The sequence below is a fragment of the Orcinus orca genome, chromosome 9, assembly GCF_937001465.1.
Source record: "Orcinus orca chromosome 9, mOrcOrc1.1, whole genome shotgun sequence".
In the NCBI taxonomy this organism is placed as follows: Eukaryota; Metazoa; Chordata; class Mammalia; order Artiodactyla; family Delphinidae; genus Orcinus; species Orcinus orca.
The window spans coordinates 72,716,590-72,740,953 of NC_064567.1; positions in this window are offsets into that span (position 1 = coordinate 72,716,590).

Sequence of the window (24,364 nt, forward strand, 5' to 3'; positions counted from 1 at the left end):
AATGATACATTTAACAAGATGGACTTACTTGATATTTATAGGACATTCCATCCAAAAACAACAGAATACACATTTTTCTCAAGTGCTCATGGAACATTCTCCAGGATAGATCATACCTTGGGTCACAAATCAAGCCTTGGTAAATTTAAGAAAACTGAAATTGTATCAAGTATCTTTTCCAACCACAACGCTGTGAGACTAGATATCAATTACAGGAAAACATCTGTAAAAAATACAAACACACGGAGGCAAAACAATACACTACTTAATAACGAAGTGATCACTGAAGAAATCAAAGAGGAAATCAAAAAATACAAACACACGGAGGCAAAACAATACACTACTTAATAATGAAGTGATCACTGAAGAAATCAAAGAGGAAATCAAAAAATACCTAGAAACAAATGACAATGGAGACACGAAGACCCAAAACCTGTGGGATGCAGCAAAAGCAGTTCTAAGAGGGAAGTTTATAGCAATACAATCCTACCTTAAGAAACAGGAAACATCTCGAATAAACAACCTAACCTTGCATCTAAGGCAATAAGAGAACGAAGAACAAAAATAACCCAAAGTTAGCAGAAGGAAAGAAATCATAAAGATCAGATCAGAAATAAATGAAAAAGAAATGAAGGAAATGATAGCAAAGATCAATAAAAATAAAAGCTGGTTGTTTGAGAAGACAAACAAAATTGATAAACCATTAGCCAGACTCATCAAGAAAAAAAGGGAGAAGACTCAAATCAATAGAATTAGAAATGAAAAAGGAGAAGTAACAACTGACACTGCAGAAAAACAAAAGATCATGAGAGATTACTACAAGCAACTCTATGCCAATAAAATGGACAACCCGGAAGAAATGGACAAATTCTTAGAAATGCACAACCTGCCAAGACTGAATCAGGAAGAAATAGAAAACATGAACAGACAAGCCACAAGCACTGAAATTGAAACTGTGATTAAAAATCTTCCAACAAACAAAAGCCCAGGACCAGATGGCTTCACCGGCAAATTCTTTCAAACATTTAGAGAAGAGCTAACACCTATCTTTCTCAAACTGTTCCAAAATATAGCAGAGGGAGGAACACTCCCAAACTCATTCTACGAGGCCACCATCACCATGATACCAAAACCAGACAAGGATGTCACAAAGAAAGAAAATTACAGGCCAATATCACTGATGAACATAGATGCAAAACTCCTCAACAAAATACTAGCAAACAGAATCCAACAGAACATTAAGAGGATCATACACAATGATCAAGTGGGGTTTATTCCAGGAATGCAAAGATTCTTCAATATACGCAAATCAATCAGTGTGATACACCATATTAACAAATTGAAGGAGAAAAACCATATGGTCATCTCAATAGATGCAGAGAAAGCTTTCAACAAAATTCAACACCCATTTATGATAAAAACCCTCCAGAAAGTAGGCATAGAGGAAACCTTCCTCAACATAATAAAGGCCATTATGACAAACCCACAGCCAACATCGTCCTCAATGGTGAAAAACTGAAAGCATTTCTACTAAGATCAGGAACAAGACATGGTTGCCCACTCTCATCACTCTTATTCAACATAGTTTTGGAAGTTTTAGCCAAGCAATCAGAGAAGAAAAGGAAATAAAAGGAATCCAAATCGGAAAAGAAGAAGTAAAGCTGTCACTGTTTGCAGATGACATGATACTATACATAGAGAACCCTAAAGATGCTACCAGAAAACTACTAGAGCTAATCAATGAATTTGGTAAAGTAGCAGGATACAAAATTAATGCACAGAAATCTCTGGCATTCCTATACGCTAATGATGAAAAATCAGAAGGTGAAATCAAGAAAACACTCCCATTTACCATTGCAACAAAAAGAATAAAATATCTAGAATAAACCTACCTAAGGAGACAAAAGACCTGTATGCAGAAAATTATAAGACACTGATGAAAGAAATTAAAGATGATACAAATAGATGGAGAGATATATCATGTTCTTGGATTGGAAGAATCCAATATTCTGAAAATGACTCTACTACCCAAAGCAATCTACAGATTCAATGCAATCTCTATCAAACTACCACTGGCATTTTTCACAGAAGTAGAACAAAAAATTTCACAATTTGTATGGAAACACAAAAGACTCTGAATAGCCAAAGCAATCTTGAGAAAGAAAAATGGAGCTGGAGGAATCAGGCTCCCTGACTTCAGACTATACTTCCAAGCTACAGTAATCAAGACAGTATGGTACTGGCACAAAAACAGAACTATAGATCAATGGAACAGGATAGAAAGCCCAGAGATAAACCCACGCACGTATGGTCACCTTACCTTTGATAAAGGAGGCAGGAATGTACAGTGGAGAAAGGACAGCCTCTTCAATAAGTGGTGCTGGGGAAACTGGATAGGTACATGTAAAAGTATGAGATTAGATCACTCCCTAACACCATACACAAAAGTAAGCTCAAAATGGATTAAAGACCTAAATGTAAGGCTAGAAACTATCAAACTCTTAGAGGAAAACATAGGCAGAACACTCTATGACATATATCACAGCAAGATCCTTTTTGACCCACCTCCTAGAGAAATGGAAATAAAAGCAAAAATAAACAAATAGGACCTAATGAAACTTAAAATCTTTTGCACAGCAAACGAAACCATAAACAAGACCAAAAGACAACCCTCAGAATGGGAGAAAATATTTGCAAATGAAGTAACTGACAAAGGATTAATCTCCAAAATTTACAAGCAGCTCATGCAGCTCAATATCAGAAAAACGAACAACCCAATCCAAAAATGGGCAGAAGACCTAAATAGACATTTCTCCAAAGAAGTATACAGATTGCCAACAAACACATGAAAGGATGCTCAACATCATTAATCATTAGAGAAATGCAAATCAAAACTACAATGAGATATCATCTCACACCGGTCAGAATGGCCATCATCAAAAAATCTAGGAACAATAAATGCTGGAGAGCGTGTGGAGAAAAGGGAACACTGTTGCACTGCTGGTGGGAATGTGAATTAGTACAGTTTCTATGGAGAACAGTATGGAGGTTCATTTAAAAACTACAAATAGAACTACCATATGACCCAGCAATCCCACTACTGGGCATATACCCTGAGAAAACCATGATTCAAAAAGAGTCATGCACCACAATGTTCACTGCAGCTCTATTTACAATAGCCAGGACATGGAAACAACCTAAGTGTCCATCATCAGATGAATGGATAAAGAAGATGTGGCACAAATATACAATGGAATATTACTCAGCCATAAAAAGAAACAAAATTGAGTTATTTGTAGTGAGGTGGATGGACCTAGAGTCTGTCATACAGAGTGAAGTCAGAAAGAGAAAGACAAATACCGTATGCTAACACATATATATGGAATCTAAGAAAAAAAAATGTCATGAAGAACCTAGGGGCAAGACGGGAATAAAGACACAGACCTACTAGAGAATGGACTTGAGGACACGGGGAGGGGAAAGGGTAAGCTGTGACAAAGTGAGAGAGTGGCATGGACATATATACACTACCAACCATAAAATAGATAGCTAGTGGGAAGCAGCCGCATAGCACAGGGAGATCAACTCGGTGCTTTGTGACCACCTAGAGGGGTGGGATAGGGAGGGTGAGAGGGAGGGAGATGCAAGAGGGAAGAGATATGGGATCATATGTATATGTATAACTGATTCAATTTGTTATAAAGAAGAAACTAACACACCATTAAAGCAATTATACTCAATAAAGATGTAAAAAAAAAAAAAAAATACAATGGACCCCCAGAAGTTATAAAGAGCCATTTTATTTCCCCGAAGGCACTAGGTACCAACAGAGATTTATAACTATGAACAAACATAATAGAATGTCTTATGTCTATACAGAAAAAAAAAATTCTTTAACCATGGTAACACAGCCTAGCTACCTACTAGAAATGGGTAACTAGGAGAATATACAAATAACAGAATTAACATGTAATGAGCTCTTTTATTATATGATAATCATGGAAGAAAAGTAGAAAGGTCCTTGTTTTTCTCTTGGAGGCTTAATGAATGAATTCAAACACATTTACAGTCTGTAGAATTCTGATCTCACAGATTCATAAAGTTAATTTGCCTACTGCCATTTTTCAAAGTTTAACAGTGTGAAGATCTTCCAGTAGCATAGCAAAGGCTAAAGAACAAGTATTTTCTCAAAGTTTGAGTACAGTACTTGTGGGAAAAGAAGACTCCCTTCTCCTGAAGCATTCTTAGGGCTTAAAGTAAAACCTACCCTTCATACCATGACAATTTACAATGAAATCACCAATATGGGAGAAATGGGATTAACAATTGAATCAATAAGGGGACTGCTAGGAGCAATCTATTTAAAAAAAGAAACAAAACACAATATTCTTTGCATGGCTGTACAGACTGCTCAGGAAACCTTGCAAGATGTCACAAAAGATAAAAGTACTCATGTTAAGGCTGATTCCAGGACAACTATACAAGATGCAGACATCATGGCCACTTCTCTGAACAGAGACTGGTGAAACAGGAAATTCCAGCAGCTTTCAGTAAAAGACAGTCAATATTTAACTTTGTAAATGCATAAATACCACATTTGATAAACACTCTTATTAAAGTTAGAGCATTCTAGTCAAACAAATACAATACTAGAATGAAGTTTAACCTAATGTACAATAGTACTGAGAGGGGGCATAGGGCTGTAAGGAGCAAATATGAGTGGAAATCTCAGTTCTCTTATTTCTTCACCTAAATAAAATCTTTCTTTTCTATTTAAACTTTCAGAATTTCAGCCACCACAATACCTGATTTCTCCGTATCTGCAATGGACTCTCTTAAATGTTAATAAAGAAAAACAACTGAGTCTGTATCTACTGACTGCATCACAACTGTATTGTACAATATGTATGATGTATAGCTTAATAAGCTCTATTTATAAGGAGTTCTCAAATATTTCCAAGAAAAAAATAAAGAACCTATGCTCAGTGGGTATTTAGCCAAGGAATTTTCACCATAACTGCTACTGTACTTTAGAATTACATATATATAAATACATATATAAACTTTTCTACCAATTCAAAATTTGAAAGATTAATTTTTAAAGGTATGTCATGCTTTCCCTTTAAAAAGAGATTATGTATTTCAGTCAATTTTTCTTAGTTTAATAAGAAAAGTCATTCTTATCTATTTCTGACTCAATTTTAACAATTACTTGGGGTTTTTTGTTTAGTTTTTTTTTTTTTTTCAATTAGAGAATGCTTTTAAAAACTACTAGTTGGGAATTATGTAAACAATATTTATAATCATTTCATTTCAATCCCCTCTGTGTGGTTATGTAAGGAAGTCTTTTATTTATTTTGTGCAATTACATTATATATATTTTATTTAAAATATTTTGTTTTTAACAAAATTACATTTAGCTAAATTACAGAAAGATAAAAATTTAAAAGGGCTTGGCAGATAATTCACTTATAATGTTCATCTTATGGAAATAAGGAATTTTAAATAAAGCAAGACAGAAAAAAAAATGTCCAAACCAAATCAAATGTGATACCTCATTTGTGCATCATGTTCACATGAATAATGTGGAAGAAGAAATTTAAACACTGTATATAAATTTTAATGCTTAGTTCATTCTTAGCTTCAGTTTTAAGGATAATTAGGTTTTAATTTGAAAAATTCTTCTTTTAAAATGTATTGTCTGCTGATGCTATTACCAACAACTCTGGACTAAAATATTCCTGGAGCCATCCCACCTCCTGACAGCCCATCCTACACCCTCCCTGCCTAAATCATCCAACTAATTCACATCTTTAAATTGTAATATTTAATCCCGAAGTCAAAGTTTTAAAAAGAATGGCCAACTAAGAAAAAAATTCAAAACTCCTTGGAATAGGGAATGTGAAAACATGGTAAGAGCTGCTACGCACAGATGAAGGGTTTTTTGTTTTTTATTCAGAGTAGAAAATCATTAAACACTCCAAGAAGAGTCAGAGACAGCCTTGACTTTGTCTGTTTTTTAAAGCTTTACTACATCTCCAAGGAAGGGAGCAGCTGCCTTTAACATTTATTTGGTGGTGATTTACTTGGAGCAAAAACTGAGGGCACCTACTGAGCAGAATAAACTAAAAGTGCCACATTCTCTTAGATTCATCTCCCCGGATTTCAAATTCCCACTTCTTCCTTCTGCTTTTCAAACTTGTATCAGTAAGAAGCACCTGGGGTAGGAGTTGACTTCACTACAAACTAGTGGGGCTTATGAGCAAAACAACCTAAATAAAACAAGATGAGTTCTCTGCTTACCAGGCTTCTTAAGCTGCTCTGACCAATTCTCTTCTCCAAAATGTACCTGCAATTTTAAGTAAACTCAAACCAATTATTTCTGTGTGCTTTCTGACTCATAAAATAAATCAAATTCCTAATCTAGATCATCATTCTCTTTGCTGTGCTTTTTTCTGAAGATGAGAATCTTTACATTCTGTTTTCAAAGGTAAAAATTTCATAAATGTGGGTAACTTTGTCATGGAACCATTTAGGGAGGAAAAATCTAATGAAGGATGTTCTACTGCACCTGGACTCCAAAACAGACATAGTTTGTATGAATTCCATCAGAGTATTTATCAGCATTATGTGCTAGAATCTGACAACTTGATTTTGAATTCCAACTCTAATGCAGGAAAGATCCCAGAAGAGCAAATCTCTTTACCTCTGTACCTCATTCATACATCTCTTTACCTCATTCACACATAATACTTGGCTCATCATGTGGTAAGAGTGAAATTTAATATAATGAGTTTAACTTTCATAGCATATAATAGTATTCAACCACGCTTTTGGCTCCAAGTACCAGAATTCCTGAGTAACTGCACGTTGAACTCATACACCAAGTTGCTGAAGGTGGGCAGTTGCACACATGGGCTCAATGACTCAACACTATGAGAGTCACATCTTAGACTCATAGCCTTTTTCTTATGTTTGTAAACTCATGGTTACAAGATGACTTCCTTAGTTGTGATCATCACGTTAATGTTCTTTAGCCAGCCCCATCCCCAGGTTTCATTAACTGGAAATATGCAATCCCTACCAAATTACCAATGGCACTTTTCACAGAATTAGAACAAAAAATTTTACAATTTGTATGGAAACACCAAAGACCCCAAATAGCCAAAGCAATCTTGAGAATGAAAAACGCACCTGGAGGAATCAGGCTCCCTGACTTCGGACTATACTACAAAGCTACACTCATCAAAACAGTATGGTACTGGCACAAAAACAGAGATATAGATCAATGGAACAGGATAGAAAGCCCAGAGATAAACCCACACACCTATGGTCACCTAATCTATGACAAAGGAGGCAAGAATATACAATGGAGAAAAGACAGTCTCTTCAATAAGTGTTTTTGGGAAAACTGGACAGCTACACATAAAAGAATGAAATTAGAACACTCCCTAACACCATACACAAAAATAAACTCAAGGGCTTCTCTGGTGGCGCTGTGGTTGAGAGTCTGCCTGCTGATGCAAGGTACACGGGTTCGTGCCCTGGTCCAGGAAGATCCCACATGCCGCAGAGCGGCTGGGCCCGTGAGCCATGGCCGCTAAGCCTGCACGTCCAGAGCCTGTGCTCCGCAACTGGAGAGGCCACAACAGTGAGAGACCCGCGTACCACAAAAAAAAAAAAAAAAAAAAAAACTCAAAATACATTAAAGACCTAAATGTAAGGCCGGACACTATAAAACTCTTAGAGGAAAACATAGGCAGAATACTCTTTGACGTAAATCACAGCAAGGTCTTTTTTGATCCACCTCCTAGAGTAATGAAAATAAAAACAAAAATAAACAAATGGCATCTAATTAAACTTAAAGCTTTTGCACAGCGAAGGAAACCATAAACAAAACAAAAAGACAACCCTCAGAATGGGATAAAATATTTGCAAACAAAGCAACCAACAGGAATTAATCTCTGAAATATACAAACAGCTCATGCAGCTCAATATAAAAAATAACTGGAAATAGATCACATGCTTAACTTCAAGAGAAGTGCCCAAGGGAGAAGGGGTGGAAGTGGGTGTTAGAAAAAATAATTGACAGTATCTACCATATTATTTCCTTTAAAGAATTGTAAAAAGTATGTTAGTAATGCTAATACATCCCCCTAAAACAAAATATTTTTTTTTACTCTACATAGTGTACATTTATTTTTGTCCTGAGCTTATTTACTTTATCAACTCCCATAACCCTCCCTCACCCTGATCTCAGCAGCACATGATAGCATGTGTTTTTTCACAAAAGCTGATTAATTTGCCTTCTGTAAAACTTGGCATAGTCATCAGAACAACAGAGGGGACCTGTTCCAGGATCACCCTAAGGAAGAAAAAAATCAAATATAACCAATTATTTTATTTAAGCAATTTCCTAAAATTCTATTTTTTAATAACTTAATTATCAAATGAAGCAATTTAAATACAGTGTTTCTCAATGCTTTGTGACAACCTAGAAGGTTGGTATAGGGAGGGTGGGAGTGAGGCTCAAGAGGGAGGGGATATGGTGATTCATATACATAGCTGATTCACTTCGTTGTACAACAGAAACTAACACAATATTGTAAAGCAATTATAATCCGATAAAGATGTGAAAAACAATAATAAATAAATACAGTGTTTCCTTTAAATAACTACTCCGTAATTAGATGAGTGAGGTAAGATGTCCTGCCTGAGGCTGCAAAACCTGACTCTATGCCTTGCACATTGTTTCTGCTAGCTCACACATGCTTAATCTTTATTGCCATCTTCTGGAGGATTTGCTTTCATATGCAAATAGGTAATACTAGGCCAATACAGTTCCTCTGGAACTGGGATCTGGAAACACAGGCCCGTTTTGGTGTCTCAAATTAAAATATAGGTCAAATGCCATAACCACAGAGCACCTTAGCCTGGGCCATGGAGGCAGTCACCTCAGAGTGCATTTCAGAAATAACAAAGAGAGCCACTTGCCCAGAAAAACAAGTGCCCATTTATAAGCAAAAGCTTGTATTTCCACTATTAGAGTTCCATCTTAATAGTATAAAACTGAACCATGGCAAAAAATAGGTACTACTGGAAATGGTGATCTTTTTACTGATATCAATCAACTCCACTTTAGTGTAAATGAGTTTGGAGTGCTTTCCTATTATATGATAGATCATGAATGGGGGCAGGGGTGAAGAATACAATACATGAATAACATGAATATCATATCTCTGAACATCACCTAGCACAGCCCTGCTGCCCAAGAGGTAGACAAAGAAGACACAGTTTGAATCTGGAACTGCTTAGAGGAGGGAAAGACCAAGCTGTGAAAACAAACAGAATGATAATTTGGCAGCCAAGGCATGGCATCCAAGGGACTATGGCACCACAGTTTGTAAGCAGTTCGCATCTGGGAATCTGACCTCAATTCATTGATCATCCATAATACAAGCTGAGCAGTCATGGGAAATCCAGTGATGGCAGTGGTCAAACTTCTGGTAGAGAGGCTGACAGGTAAAACCAGAGAAGTCCATCAGCATAGAGTAGCACCTCAGCCACCTAGCCAGGGCTCAAGGGTAAATACCAGTCTCTGAGCCCATGGCTATGAAAAGTAGAACAAATGCTCAGCCCTAGAGTTATTAGGGTTTTGAAAGTATATTATGACAGGAAACAGACTTAGGACAGTGCAGTTCAACCTTCTTGCTTCTCGGTTTACAAAAATGGACACAGCTGCTCACAGAACTGGCTCTGGGCATTCAGCACTTCTGTAACCCTCCATCTCCAAATACCAGATGGGATGATCCAATGGAGAGAAGAAACCAGAGACTGGTTCTCTGAATGGCACACAAGGGCAGAGACAGAGGGAAGGAAGTAAGAGAAACTTGAAGCTCAAACTCAGGTCAGCAAGGGACCTAGGGTTGAGTACAAGGCAGATGGCTCTCATTATGCAAGGAGGAGGCCCAATACCTATAGTGTCCTTTATTTAAAAGGACAATACTCGTATTGTTCAAGCATTCACTCATGAAAAAATATTTACTGAATCTGCACTACATGAGGAGCATAGTGTTCAGCACTACAGATACACCATGAACAAAATAGGTCTCTTCTGTAAACTATTACTGACATTAAGTAACAAATTCAAATCTTTTCTTACATACTGCAGTAAGTACTACACAGGAAAAGAACAGAAGGCTTGTCCTAAGAAAGCACAATAGGGCCAGGTGGCCAACTACTTTGGGTTAAGAGACCAAAAAATGATCTTTCTAAGGAAGGTGTATTCCAAGAACATGCAACAGAAAAACATAAGAAATTCTTTTTGAATATTTTAAATAAATTTAAACTTTAATATTATATATCATATATGTGATTGTATAGATGTATCAATAGTAATATATAAGAAGATATACAGATACATTACTATAGAGGGATTATTGTCCAATGACAAACGGCAAACAACTAAAATCAACTTTCAAAAGACTGGTTTTGCCATGAAATAAAACACACTACTGCTGGATTCTTAAAGACCTTTCCTCTCATGTAAGAGAAGACTTAACCCTTCATAAGAGACCCGGAAGATAAGGAGGGAAGAGAAAATCCCATATACGACTTATATATAGGTGTATCTACTTCTAAAACATCAATATTTAATCTTGGTTACTATTTATGCAATCTGAATATAACAGCTAAAATCTGGGCAAACAGGCAGACTCAAATAGGCATCTATGTTCAAGATCAGAGGCTACCAAGTTGATAGAAGAATTCTGAGTGCTAGTGGATACACCTAGCTCTGGTAAAAATATCAGAGTAATTTCAAATAGCATTTACAGAATAAGCAGACAAACTTATTTGGGTATAATGTACCATCAAATTCACAATGCTGTCAATTCCCAAAGGAGGGTAAGAATTCTAAACTCTGAATGACCTAACTGGAGGATAATGGGCCTACAAATTTTGCTTTTATATACAAAAGTTTGTAAGCATATAGAAGGAAATATGAAGGGGTCCTCCTGGGATGCAGATTATATGGTGTGTTAAATGTGTGAAAATTTCACCAAGTATACACTTATGATTTGTACTAACTTTTCTGTTTGTATATAATATGTCAATGTCAATTAAAAGTGGTTTGTTTGGGGTTTTTTAGTCTGAGAGGGAAAAAAGTCAAGTCCAGGAAAATAGACATCTTTTATGGGACACACTAGAACAAAATCTTAAAAGGAAAATTTAGAGCAGCTTTTACAAAATTGTGAATCAGTGAGTAAGCCGTCGCCAAGCATGTTACTTATTTTAAATAATGGGAGAATATTCAAGAGGTACACAAAAGCTAATGAAATGAGACGTCATTGTATTTACCTAAAATAAAGTTTCACCTTAACTGCAGATTTTAAAAATCAATGTCATCCTTTAATCTGTGTTCTTATCATAGCTTTATCTTCACATATGGTCTTCATTTACACACACCTGTAAAGTTTTAAATTTGCTCTTTTGCAATTTGAATCACTGATGTCTAAGGCAAGTGCTCATAAAACTATAAACACTACACTTGCATCTTTCATCTATCAAGTAAAAAATAAAAGGAACAGGATGCTTAGTCTATAAGAACAATGGAGGAAAATCTGAAGTTGTATTTACTCAACAGTTATGAAACAATCTAGGTTAAATTAAAAAGTATTTCTCTTTCTCGAGACTCATTTTGCTATTCTTTTCTCTACTTTTGTATTTTGCAGATATTTTGAAACATGAAACAACTTCTTCCAAATGTTCATCCTAATTCTTTTGGGTATTTCCCATTTACTAATATATTTTTGATACCTTAATCCACTTGAAATTTTGGATTTCTAAATCACAGGTAATTATATAAGGATAAGGTTCTCTTCATTCTATCCTCATGGATTTTTCTTAGATACATACAATTGATGATGATTATTCCCTCTAAATGTATAATAGCGATGAAACTCTTGAAAAGAATTAGGGTCAAATTTAGCCCCTAAGTAGTGTATCATTACTCTTAAAGAACTTTTCAAACAATAACCTAGGACATACGTTATACAGATTCACAACAGTCATTTACTTGTGAACAAAAGATAAAGGGAAAGAAAGGAGCAGAGTTTGCGTACAATGGAAAATCACAGTTTTCAATATCTGTGATTTTCTTAATGAATAGAGCCTTAAATTCACTAGAGAAAAAAAAAAATCCCTGAGCATTTGCTCATGCAGCGATTTGTCCCAACAGTTACTTCACATCAGATTATACAATCCTTCATTCACTTTGTGAAACCAATTACTCATGGTCACTCAGTTTCAATTTCTTTCTTATTGGACCCTAACAGAGGCATTCACCAGGCCTATTGTTCTCAAAGGTTAAAACACCCTGTGAGCCATGACATCACTTTGAAAGTATGTCCTGGTCATAGGAACAAACTCAGCAACATGACTCCAGGAAAGGGAGGGGGGAGACCAGAATTTTAATCTGATCTCTGCTACTATCTAGATGAGAAAAACTCAGCTAATTGTTCCGTCTCAAGCCTCTGCCTCACATATAATTTTTTTAATAAAAGAGCAGTTGTCTAGCATAGCAGTTCATAAAATGTATTGCAAAGCACTAAGTTGCTTCACAATAAGTTTGGGCAATACTGAGACCTATATAGCCCTCTTGGAAATTCACAAGGAACATTAACACAGTAAAAGTTCTGAGAATTCCTGCAGTTCTGTTTAATTTTGTTCAACCTATACAGAATATTTTACATTTTTTACAACCTAACATCCCTAAACATCTGTGAAGCCTGCACTGAGAAACTCTGCACTGGTGATTTTCAAATTATGTTCTGTAAAATCCTCTCAGGGTTTGCCAGCAACCAGAGTGAGGGGAAGCAAGGTGGTGAAGAGGAAGCAGTCAGCAAGTAGGATATTGGGTCTTCCACCCCACTTCAATCTTTCTACTTTGGGGCCTCAAAATACAATATCACTTTGAATAAAAGAATCATTGCTTTAGAAATTCTTTTGTTTCTAAAATTCTCTGACTTAGAAATAATTTTCTAGTCTGAACTGACAAGTTGAGCTTATTATGGGATTACCCAGAAAGGGTCCACAGTATTTCCAAGACAGGTTCTTGTGGTAGATTGAATAATTATTCATGTCATTCCCTCCTCACCCTTGCCATGCTTTCCTAGAGGCCAAGTTCACTTCTCTGTCCCACTGATTTGGGGCTAGGTCATGTGGCCTGCTTTGGTTAATGGGATGTGAGGATCCAATGTACTTGTGTGGTCTACCCCCTTGACCTCTCTTCACCATAAGAAGAGAAAGCCCCAGAAATTAGAAGAGACATGAAGCCCAGCTGATACCTACAAAGCAACAGGCAACCCACAGCCCTCACGCAACACGAACAAGAAATTAATGTTTATTACAGTAAGCCTCTGAAATTTGGGGATTATTTGTTGACACAGCAGAAGTTGAAACTGTAAATCAAATCTAAGCTGATCTGACTCTAAGTCATATGCCTGCAATGTTAGCCTTGAATAGCTTTGGGCTAGAAAATAAAGTTTAAGGTAGGAATTGTTAAATTCACTATTAGTTTTGTAATATATTTGTATAACTTTAAGAAAGTACAATAATGCTATATTTCCTCACTCTATACCCAGTTCCCTTTCCTCACCCTCCAAAGATAAATGTTTTACCCACCATGATTTGTAGGACAATCAATGATTAACCAACATTGCCAATAAAATTCACTGTATATAGTTTTCAATCATGGGAATCAAATGATTTTCCCTTTGTTTATAAAGCCAAATACTGCTTTTGGGTTGGGATTTAATAAGAAAAATTCTAATATGCATTATCCATGGCTATAATTGTTTTCAGACAGCTTAATTACATCAAAATTAAAACTCAGCTATGTGTACTCAAGCTGTAAATCAAACAAGAGCATTCCCAACCAACACACATGAAAAGCAATCCAGAAAGAATTTTTAAAAAAGCTTATATTCACTTGCATCCTAAAAATTGAAACCACATCTACTAAAAACAGGTATACAGGGAATGAATAAGCTTTCACTTTTCTCAAGTTCTTTAAATTTACAGGAGAGTTATATATGAACATAATGTCCCATAGTATATGGAATGACCATGAAATTACTATACTTAATAGAAAATACAGTTGGAAAAACACTTAAAGAAAAAATTCTACTGGTGAGGTATCAACCCATGGTCATGTATAAAGAAACGAAAAATGAAAGGCTTCTGAAAGTAATCTATCCTCATGGAGTTAAACGTGTGCACAGAAGGGCCATACAATTAAAAGGAGAATTATATAAGAATGATAAGACAAAACAGCACCAAGATTTAAAATTCCTAAGCAGTGAATACTAATAATACATGTGAACTTAGAGTTCATGATTCTTTTGAAAAAGAATGAGAAAAGGATCTGTGATCTACAGGAGGATTAACAAAGAAAAAAAGAATACTCAACTAAAATCAGAAACAAAAGAGAAGACATTATTATAACTAATACCACAGAAATAAAAAAGATCACAAGGGACTATTATGAAAAATTATACCAATAAACTGGACAATCTAGAAGAAAAGGATAATTTCTAGAAACATACAAGGTACCAAGACTGAATTATGAAGAAATAGAAAATATGAACAGACCTATAACTAGTCAGGAGGATGAATCAGTAATCAAAAACCTCTCAACAAGGGAAAAACCCAGGACCAGATGGATTCACTGGTGAATTCTACCAAACATTTGAAGAATTAATACCAATCCTTCTTAAACTCTTCCAAAAAACAGAAGAGGGAACCCTTCTAAACTCATTTTATGATGTCAGCATTACCCTGATACCAAAGCCAGAAAACACACTACAAAAAAAGAAAACTTAAAAACCATTATCTCTGATTAATGCTGATGCAAAAATCCTCAACAAAATACTAGCAAACCAAATTCAACAGTGCATTAAAAACGTGATATTTGGGCTTCCCTGGTGGCACAGTGGTTGGGAGTCTGCCTGCTGAGGCAGGGGACACAGGTTCGTGTCCCGTTCCGGGAGGATCCCACATGCCACGGAGTGGCTGGGCCCGTGGGCCATGGCTGCTGGGCCTGCGTGTCCAGAGCCTGTGCTCCACAACGGGAGAAGCCGCAGCGGTGAGAGGCCCGTGTACTGCAAAAAAACAAACAAACAAACAAAAAATGTGGTATTTATTCTTGCAATGCAAAGATGGTTCAGCATACAAAAATCAATCAAATGTAATCACCACATGAACAAAATGAAGGACAAAAAATGATCTCAGTTGATGCAGAAAAAGCCTTTGACAAAATTCAAAGGCTTTTCCTGCATCAACTGAGATCATTTTTTTAATTAATCATTTTTAATCATTTTTTAATCATTTTAGTCATTTTTAATCATTTTTTAATTAATGATAATAAAACAATTATTTATGATTTTAAAACAAACTAGAAATAGAAGGAAATAAATATCAACATAATAAAGGTCATATATGAAAAGCCATATATGAAAATTTCTGCAGATCCATTGCACAACAATATGAACACACTTAACACTACTGAACTGTACACTTAAAAATGGTAAAGATGATGAATTTTATGTCATGTGTTTTTTACAAGTTTTTAAAAGTGGAGAGAGAACTCATGACCAGTTTTTTTTTTTTTTTTTTTATGACCAGTTTTTTTTCACAGACGTTTTCCTGCAACATGCACTTGGAGGTGGCTGAAAGGAATAAACAGTAAGCAGTCCAGGTGGAACGAAGGAAGTGGTCAGATAAACAAGTATCAACAGTTATATGTGTTAAATGAGAATAACATGAGAGGAAACTAGAATTGTTACATGAGTACCAATATATATAGGAGCCTGTAGTTCAGATGTCAGGATGTGTACCTTTATTTTAGATTTAAATGACTCAATGCTTTTTCTCTTCAAAGATTTAGTACTTACTTCATTATTATCACTGTATTAGTTTCCTACGATTGCCATAACAAAATACCACATTCTGGTGTTTTTACTCACAATTCTGGAGGCTGAAAGCCCAAGATCAAGATGTCAACAGGGTTGGTTTCTCCCAAGGTCTCTCTCCTTGGCCTGCTGATGACCTCTTCTCAGTGCACATGCATCCCTGATGTTGCTCTCTGTATGTTCTAATCTCTTTTTATAAGGACACCAGTCAGATTGGATTAGGGCTCACCATAATAGCCTCACTTAACCATAATTACCTCTTTAAAAACCCTACCTCCAAATACAGTAATATCCTGAGGTAATGGGGGGTTATGACTTCAGCATAGGAATTTAGGCAGAATACAATTCAATCCATATCAAGCACACAGTTTAATCTCCTAGTTAATTGTACATGTGGTTTTTCCTAAAGAAAAACAGAAGAGCTATGGACAAATAGTTCAGGTCATATGCTGTCAACCAGGGAAAACAGGAGAATGTAATTATTTTCTGCTCTCAGCATCACCAGCCACTTACGCTTCAAACCATATTTTTGAGGCATTCACTATAGGCAATTTCATAAATTATACATTTCTACAGATGCAGCTTTTGTTTGTTTGTTTGGTTAGTTGATTGGTTAGCTATTCTACGTTTTACTCAGTAGCAGGAAAAAAACATCAAAGTGAAAGCTTGGAAGAACAACATCTCTATAATTCTGCAAGACTGTTCCCAAGAGATTTCACCACATCCTTGGGGAAGTCTGAAAGCAAAACTTTTCCTCAAAAGGTTTTAATATTCTGCCCTCCAGACTTACTCTGGACTGGGAAAGTCCCTAAGTATTTTTAAATGAAATGTAAAAGAACTGTAGAAATATTTCAAAAGATTTTTTTTAATATTCTAAATGAAAAGGCAATTTAATTCTGACCCCTGGAAACCAGATATATTTTCTCTTTTCCAGGTTCATTTTACAGTCATTTCTATAATACACTCAACAGCCATTTATTTTCTCTTCTGAATTTTTACCTGATTTAAATTCTTAAGAAAATTATATTCTTGCACACACTGACTAATTTTCTCAGTTGTCACTGATATCAGTAAATATTTATAAAGACCAGCTGGGTAAGCTGCATTAACTAAATAAATATATTCTTGACAAAATACAGCTCAAGAGCTATTTTTAATTTAAGAGGCTAAATGGTATATTTAAGTGAATATTAATGTGCGTGTTTATTTGTTGGTTTAGTTTCTATTAATGTAAATTCACAGAAATGAGGAAAACAACCCAATTCACAGCTTTGTGTAATTTATGAAGAGCTATGTACTAAATATATTCCCTTTTCAATAATATAAGATCTGGCACATTTTTCAATCTATAAAATAGAAAATTATAGGATAATAATATAGAACAATTTCTAAAGGGATGAGAAAATGAGATTGTTCAAATTTAAATATAATCTGAGAGACCAGTTCACCATATCCATTAGAACATCTTTGTTTATACAGATTTGATGTTTCCAACCATTGTATTTTTAAATGTACAATCAAATTCATGAACTTTACACCCCAAATACTGTTTACAAAGGCCCAAATTTTTTTCCACAATTTTATCTTACAGATATTGATCTACATTAAACATTATTTTAAAAGTTACATATTTCTATTTGTAGGTTAAAGTGCTTACTAAATATTTCATTTAATCTCTCTACTACACTAATAACATTCTTAAATACTTACTACATTAAAGAAAAAAGCCATTCTAGTTCAATGGGAATATCAGCTACAGAACTGAATATCTATAATAGAACATTCAAGTGAGGTGATCAGAATGTTAAATTTCAAATGGATCGATATAATATCAAATTTTCCTCTATCAACCTAGAGATACTGGCACACAATATTTTTCTACCTCCCTGAAAAGTTCAGGAAACAAATAAAGCAATGTCATATTAGTATTTAAAATGATAACATCAAGGAAATAGTGATGATGACCTATATGTTGCTCCCCTTTTTTTTAACTTTCCTTGAAGACAAAGAAGAACCAATTTTTTATAACTCCCAGATTACATTGGACACTGGTGTCCATTAATACAGCATAAAATAGGGGATAGGATGAGTTGAGAATAGATTGTATTTAAATGTCAACTTCCACCTAACTTTCAGAACACTGATGTCTTCTTGGCTTCTGAGATCATCCTAACAAAGTAAATATGAGAGCACTAATACGAGGAAATATTCCTGCCAGACAGTCTAAAAACATGAGAAGACAAGCCCATGACAGCCATTAAAATAAGCCTTCATTCTCTACATAAGACTTACATAAGGCAAACATTTTCATCTCCTAATTGTTTATCTGCCACCCAGTGTACTTCTGGACTATCTTTTATCATCAATTTTTTGGCCTGATGAAACATAAATTAACTTTAGTACCAGATTTCTTTAATTTTTATTGAAATTATATACATATATATTATATATTCTTTTTTTACATTCTCTTCCATTATATGTTATTACAAGATATTGAGTATAGTTCCCTGCGATGTACAGGGAAGGTCTTTGTTGGTTATCTATTTTATATATATTAGTGTGTATATTTTAATCCCAAACTCGTAATTTATCCCTCCTTTTCTCCCCTTTGATAGTCATGTTTGTTTTCTATGTCTGTGAGTCTGTTTTGTAAGAAAGTTCACTTGTATCATTTTCTTAAGATTCTGCATATAAGTGATATCATATGATATTCGGCTTTCTCTGGCTGACTTACTTCACTTAGTATGATAATCTCTAGGTCCATCCATGTTGCTGCAAATGGCATTATTTCATTCTTGTTTATGGCTGAGTGATATTCCATTGTGTGTGTATATATATATATATATATATATATATATATATATATATATATATATACCACATCCTCTTTATCTAGTCATCTGTCGATGGACACTTAGGTTGCTTTCATGTCTTGGCTATTGTAAACAGGGCTGCTATGAATATTGGGGTGCATGTATCTTTTCAAATTTTCTCTGGATATATGTCCAGGAGTGGGATTGCAGGATCATATGGTAGCTCTATTTTTAGTTTTTTAAGGAACCTCCATACTGTTCTCCATAGTAGCTGTACCAATTTACATTTCCATCAACAGTGTAGGAGGATTCCTTTTTCTCCACACCCTCTCTAGCATTTATTTGTAGATTTTTAATGATGGCCATTCTGACTGGTGTGAGGTGATACCTCATTGTAGTTTTGATATGTATTACTCTAATAATTAGCAATACTGAGCATCTTTAGGTGTGTCTATGAGCCATGTGTATGTCTTCATTGGAGAAATGTCTTTTCAGATCTTCTGCCCATTTTTTGATTGGGTTGTTTTTTTTGTATTTTGTTTTTGTTTTTTGATATTGAACTGTATGAGCTGTTTGTAGATTCTGGAGATTAATCCCTTGTCAGTCACATTGCTTGCAAATATTTTCTCCCATTCTATAGGTTGTCTTTTTGTTTTGTTTATGGTTTCCTTTGCTGTTCAAAAGCTTTCTAGTTTAATTAGTTCCCATTTGTTTATTTTTGTTTCTATTTCCATTACTCTAGGAGATGGATCCAAAAAGATATTGCTGTAATTTATGTCGAAGAGTGTTCTATATTTTCCTCTAGGAGTTTCAGAGTATCTGGTCTTAACATTTAGGTCTTTAATCCATTTTTACTTTATTTTTGTGTATGGTGTTAGCAAATGTTCTGATTTCATTCTTTCACACGTACGTATCCAGTTTTCCCAGCACCACTTATTGAAGAGGCTGTCTTTTCTCCATTGTATATTCTTGTCTCCTTTGCCATAGATAAATTGACCATATCTGCGTGGGTTTATTTCTGGACTTCCTATCCTGTTCCACTGATCAGCATTTCTGTTTTTGTACCCGTACCATACTGTTTTGATGACTGCAGCTTTGTAGAATAGTCTGAAATCAGGGAGCCTGATTCCTCCAGCTCTGTTTTTCTTTCTCAAGATTGCTTTCACCATTTGGGGACTTTAGTGTTTCCATACAAATTTAAAACTTTTTTTATTCTAGTCTGTGAAAAATGCCATTGGTAACTTGATAGGAATTGCATAGTCTGTGAACTGGTTTGGGTAGTATAGTCATTTTCACAATATTGATTCTTCCAGTCCAAGAATACAGTATATCTTTCTATTTGTTTGTGTCATCTTTGATTTCTTTCATCAGAGTCTTATAGTTCTCAGAGTACAGGTCTTTTGCCTCCTTAGGTAGGTTTGTTCCTAGGTATTTTATTCTTTTTGATACGATGGTAAATGGGACTGTTTCCTTAATTTCTCTTTCTGACCTTTCATTGTTAGTGTATAGAAATACAACATGTTTCTGTGTATTAATTTTATCCTGCAACTTTACCAAATTCATTGATGAGCTCTAGTAGTTTTCTGGTAGCATCTCTAGGATTTTCTATGTATAGTAAGTATCATGTCATCTGCAAACAGTGACAGTTTTACTTCTTCTTTTCCAATTTGGATTCCTTTTATTTCTTTTTCTTCTCTGACTACTCTGGCTAGGACTTCCAAAACTATGTTGAATAAAAGTGGCAAGAGTGGACATCCTTTTATTATTCCTGATCTTAGAGGAAATGCTTTCAGCTTTTCACCAGTGAGTATGATGTTAGCTGTGGGTTTGTCATATATCATGTTGAAAAACACTGAGATAAAAATATGGAGCCACATAGAGTACATAAGAAGGTCAAAGAAAAATACTTTTGTATGTTTTTTGCCATTTCTTACTTTCTTGAGTGACAAGTTGAGTGGATTTTATAACTGATTTCTATGCCTCTATTTCTCCATTAAAATATTACCAAGTCATCAGTGATTCTACCTTTGGTCAGAAAACCTCTCCTGCCAACACTCCTATCTAATCTTATAATGAAAAAAATTACATGTTTACATATAAGAGCTGACATGCTGACTGTGTTTGATGGTTGGCAGGAATTGGAAAGGAAACACATTATCCAACAACCACAGTACTAAGAAAACAGGCTCCTTTTGCAAGATTTATCCCTAATTCTTTTGGGGTTAGAGAGCAAAATGTGGTAAGAAGGATTATTGCTTCTGACACCAGTTGTATTCCACTTGTCTCTCTGTAAAGGCTCTCCTGTTATCTCAGCGATCATTTTGATGTGGCTGACTCTAGCCCAACTCCCGCCCTGCCCTCCAGACCAACATTTCAGCTTTTCAACCTAACAGTTGACACTTCCAACTGGATGTTCAGCTAACACCTCTGGCTCCAAAATGTTCAAAATGGAGCCTCTCGGGCTTCCCTGGTGGCACAGTGGTTGGGAGTCCGCCTGCCAATGCAGGGGGGACACAGGTTCGTGCCCCAGTCTGGGAAAATCCCACATGCCACAGAGCGGCTGGGCCCGTGAGCCATGGCCGCTGAGCCTGCGCGTCTGGAGCCTATGCTCCGCAACGGGAGAGGCCACAACAGTGAGAGGCCTGCATACCGCAAAAAAAAAAAAAAAAAATGGAGCCTCTCATCTCTGCCCTCCATCTACTTCCCTTTCCCCTATCTTAAGAAACCTCCTTTCTCACTTTTCTGTTTCCTATTTGCCACCACTATCTGTCATCTGTCTTTGAAGTCATGTATACGTCCTTCTTCCATCTAGATGCTACATCAGCCTGTCTTTACCAAGCTAAGTTCCTATTTTTGTGTCTACTATTGTCAAAGCCCTCAGTCTCTCCTTGAAGCAATTGGTCCTATATTCTGCTATAAGATATGTCTCCCTACAGCACAGCTGTCCCAGGCTACCACTAGCCCATCTGGTGCTTTTGTACAAATCAGAAAAGACACCCCATCTTCAACAGACTTGACTTATCTGTCAGGAAACCTGTCATAACATATTTACAATGACTGGTCATAATAAATACAGAAATATACAGAGTTATCTTGTGAATGGCACCCTCTAAGATTTTCAGTGGACAATCTGCACACAATACTGGGCAGCCCTATGACCGTACCATCCCTCAACTCTACACATTTTAACAACCTCATCACCCGTGAAAATAAATGTACACCTGTCAGCCTAGTACAGGAAATTCACCATGTTTGGCGTCAGCCTGAATCTCCTGTATTATTTCCTATTTCTCACCTCCTTACATACCTGTACTCCACTCTAGCTGGCACACTTTCTCAGAACTGACTCACCTGCCTATCATCTTGCTTTTAATCCTTTGTCTCCCTGGTATGCCCTCTCTCCCTCTTTTCACCTATAAATATTCCATCTATTTTTCAAATGTCATTTCTTCCATGAAGCCGTATGTTTTTCCAACCCCAAACAGAAGTGAGCATTCTCTCCTTTGAATCTCGCTGAACTTTGTTTATACCTCAGTTACAATATGTGTAATATACTGCCTTTTATTAGAGTTATTGGCTCATTTGATTGATTCTGTACTAGATGGTAAACGTCTTGAAGTTCTGGATATTATGTTCGATTTTATATCTTCTTCAGGGTCAAATCGAGGATTTCATGCAGAATAATTTTTTTTTAATTTGTTTAATTGAACTAAATTAGTAAGCCTCACTCCCAATAAATATGCATTAGATTTTTGTGGGTAAAAGTCTTCTTATTCCTTAGGAACATTATCAATAAGGAATTTTTTTTAATTTAATTGCCAAAAAATTAGAATAAATAATGTTTTTACTCTCCTTATCTACATCATATTCAACTTACTTCACTTCTCCATTAGCTGGATAACAGTCCATTGCTATAAGATATATAACCCATAAGTCATATGCTCACTATTTTATTTTGTTCAACCAAGCAGTGTTAAATATGATTCCTTTTTTGTCTTTGTCTTATAAAGTTAGCCTATCACTGATTATATAGGTCTCATTCCTCCAAAATCTTCTGTGTAAATACATAAGAAAAGTCTTTCAAAGAGAGTGGGTGACGAGGTCTTTTCTTATTCAAAAAGGAGCAGATCCAGCTCACAAATAATTATGGGACAGGAAGCATCCTTAATCCTCCACCTGCTGTGACTACTGTGCCACTGTGGATTTTAAAGAGCTCAAGATCTCAACTGAATTGAGAACTATTCATTCATTTTAACATTTTGTTGTTAAAGCTATACAGAGACAGTGCTAATGAGGCATCATTATTATTTGATTCAATTCGGAAAACATAAATATGTGATAAATACATGATTTTTAAAGACTATGTCTCTCAGGCCCAAGGAACCCTAAGCATGTGTCAGAAACTGGGCACTGGATGTCCATTAAAAATTGTGATGATCAATGACACACAGATACAAATGCAAGCAAGACTGACAATATTTATAATTTAAAATCATTTTAAAGTCCCTGCTATGCCATACTTCTTTCGTTGATTGACACCAGCAACCAAATACAGACACTTGCATTCAATTGCCCTCTGAGATGAGAGCAAAGAAAAGGTTCACTTGCACTGATAAACTCATTTTCTACCTGTTTATCAACTTGAGGATACATTCTCCTTTTTTGTTTTGTCTCTTAGGAAGATCAGAATTACTTGAGATTAAACTCTTACTTTCTAGGCCCAAAAATACATATGAATGCTGGCATTAAGGAACTCCAAGGGTGGTAATTTTCAGTCACAGGGATTTGAAGTTCACCTGTTTATCATTCCCACTCATATCTGAAATTCCTCTACAGCTTCTCTAACATTTAGTCATCTAATCTCCACTTTAATGTGTCTAGTATTAGGAAGCTCACTGTTACACAAAGACACCTTTTCCCTGAATTAATTCAAACTTCAGAAAGCCCTTCCTAATGATGTACTGAAATCTACCTTTTTGTCTAACTTCCCTTTCATTCCTACTTCTACTATTTCTACTCTCCAGAGCTACAAAATTTTTTTTAACTCCCATTTAAATCATGTTCCTCCTCTGAATATTTAATTAAAACTGCCTTGCCCGTCCTTAGATTTTAATCCTAGCTCTGCAACTTACCAGCTTTATTTGTCTTTATATGTCTTTAAAGACACTAAAGACCCTGGAAAAGTTACTCAATATCTTTAATCCTCAGTGTTTTCCTCTATAACAGGGAGATGAAAATAGGATCCGTCTCATATGGTTTATCTTAAGGATTTCATGAGAAAAACACTTACAGAAGTGCTTAGCACATTTTCCGTACCCCCTTTGATTACTGCAAACACCTCCTGTTTTTATATGGGAAGCCCTCTTTCTCTCAGTCCATCACCATCCCTCCATTTTTGTTTTTGTTCAAATTGCTTTTTCACAATGCTTTTTCCACCTGCCTGACAGACAAAGAGAAAATGGCAGGGATGTTGCTATGACCTCACACAATTCTAGTGACTCCTAGTAATACACTCAAGTCTCATTTGTTCCTTTGAGGTGTACCTTCTCTGTAGGCTGGAGCTCAGCACAATGTTAAAGA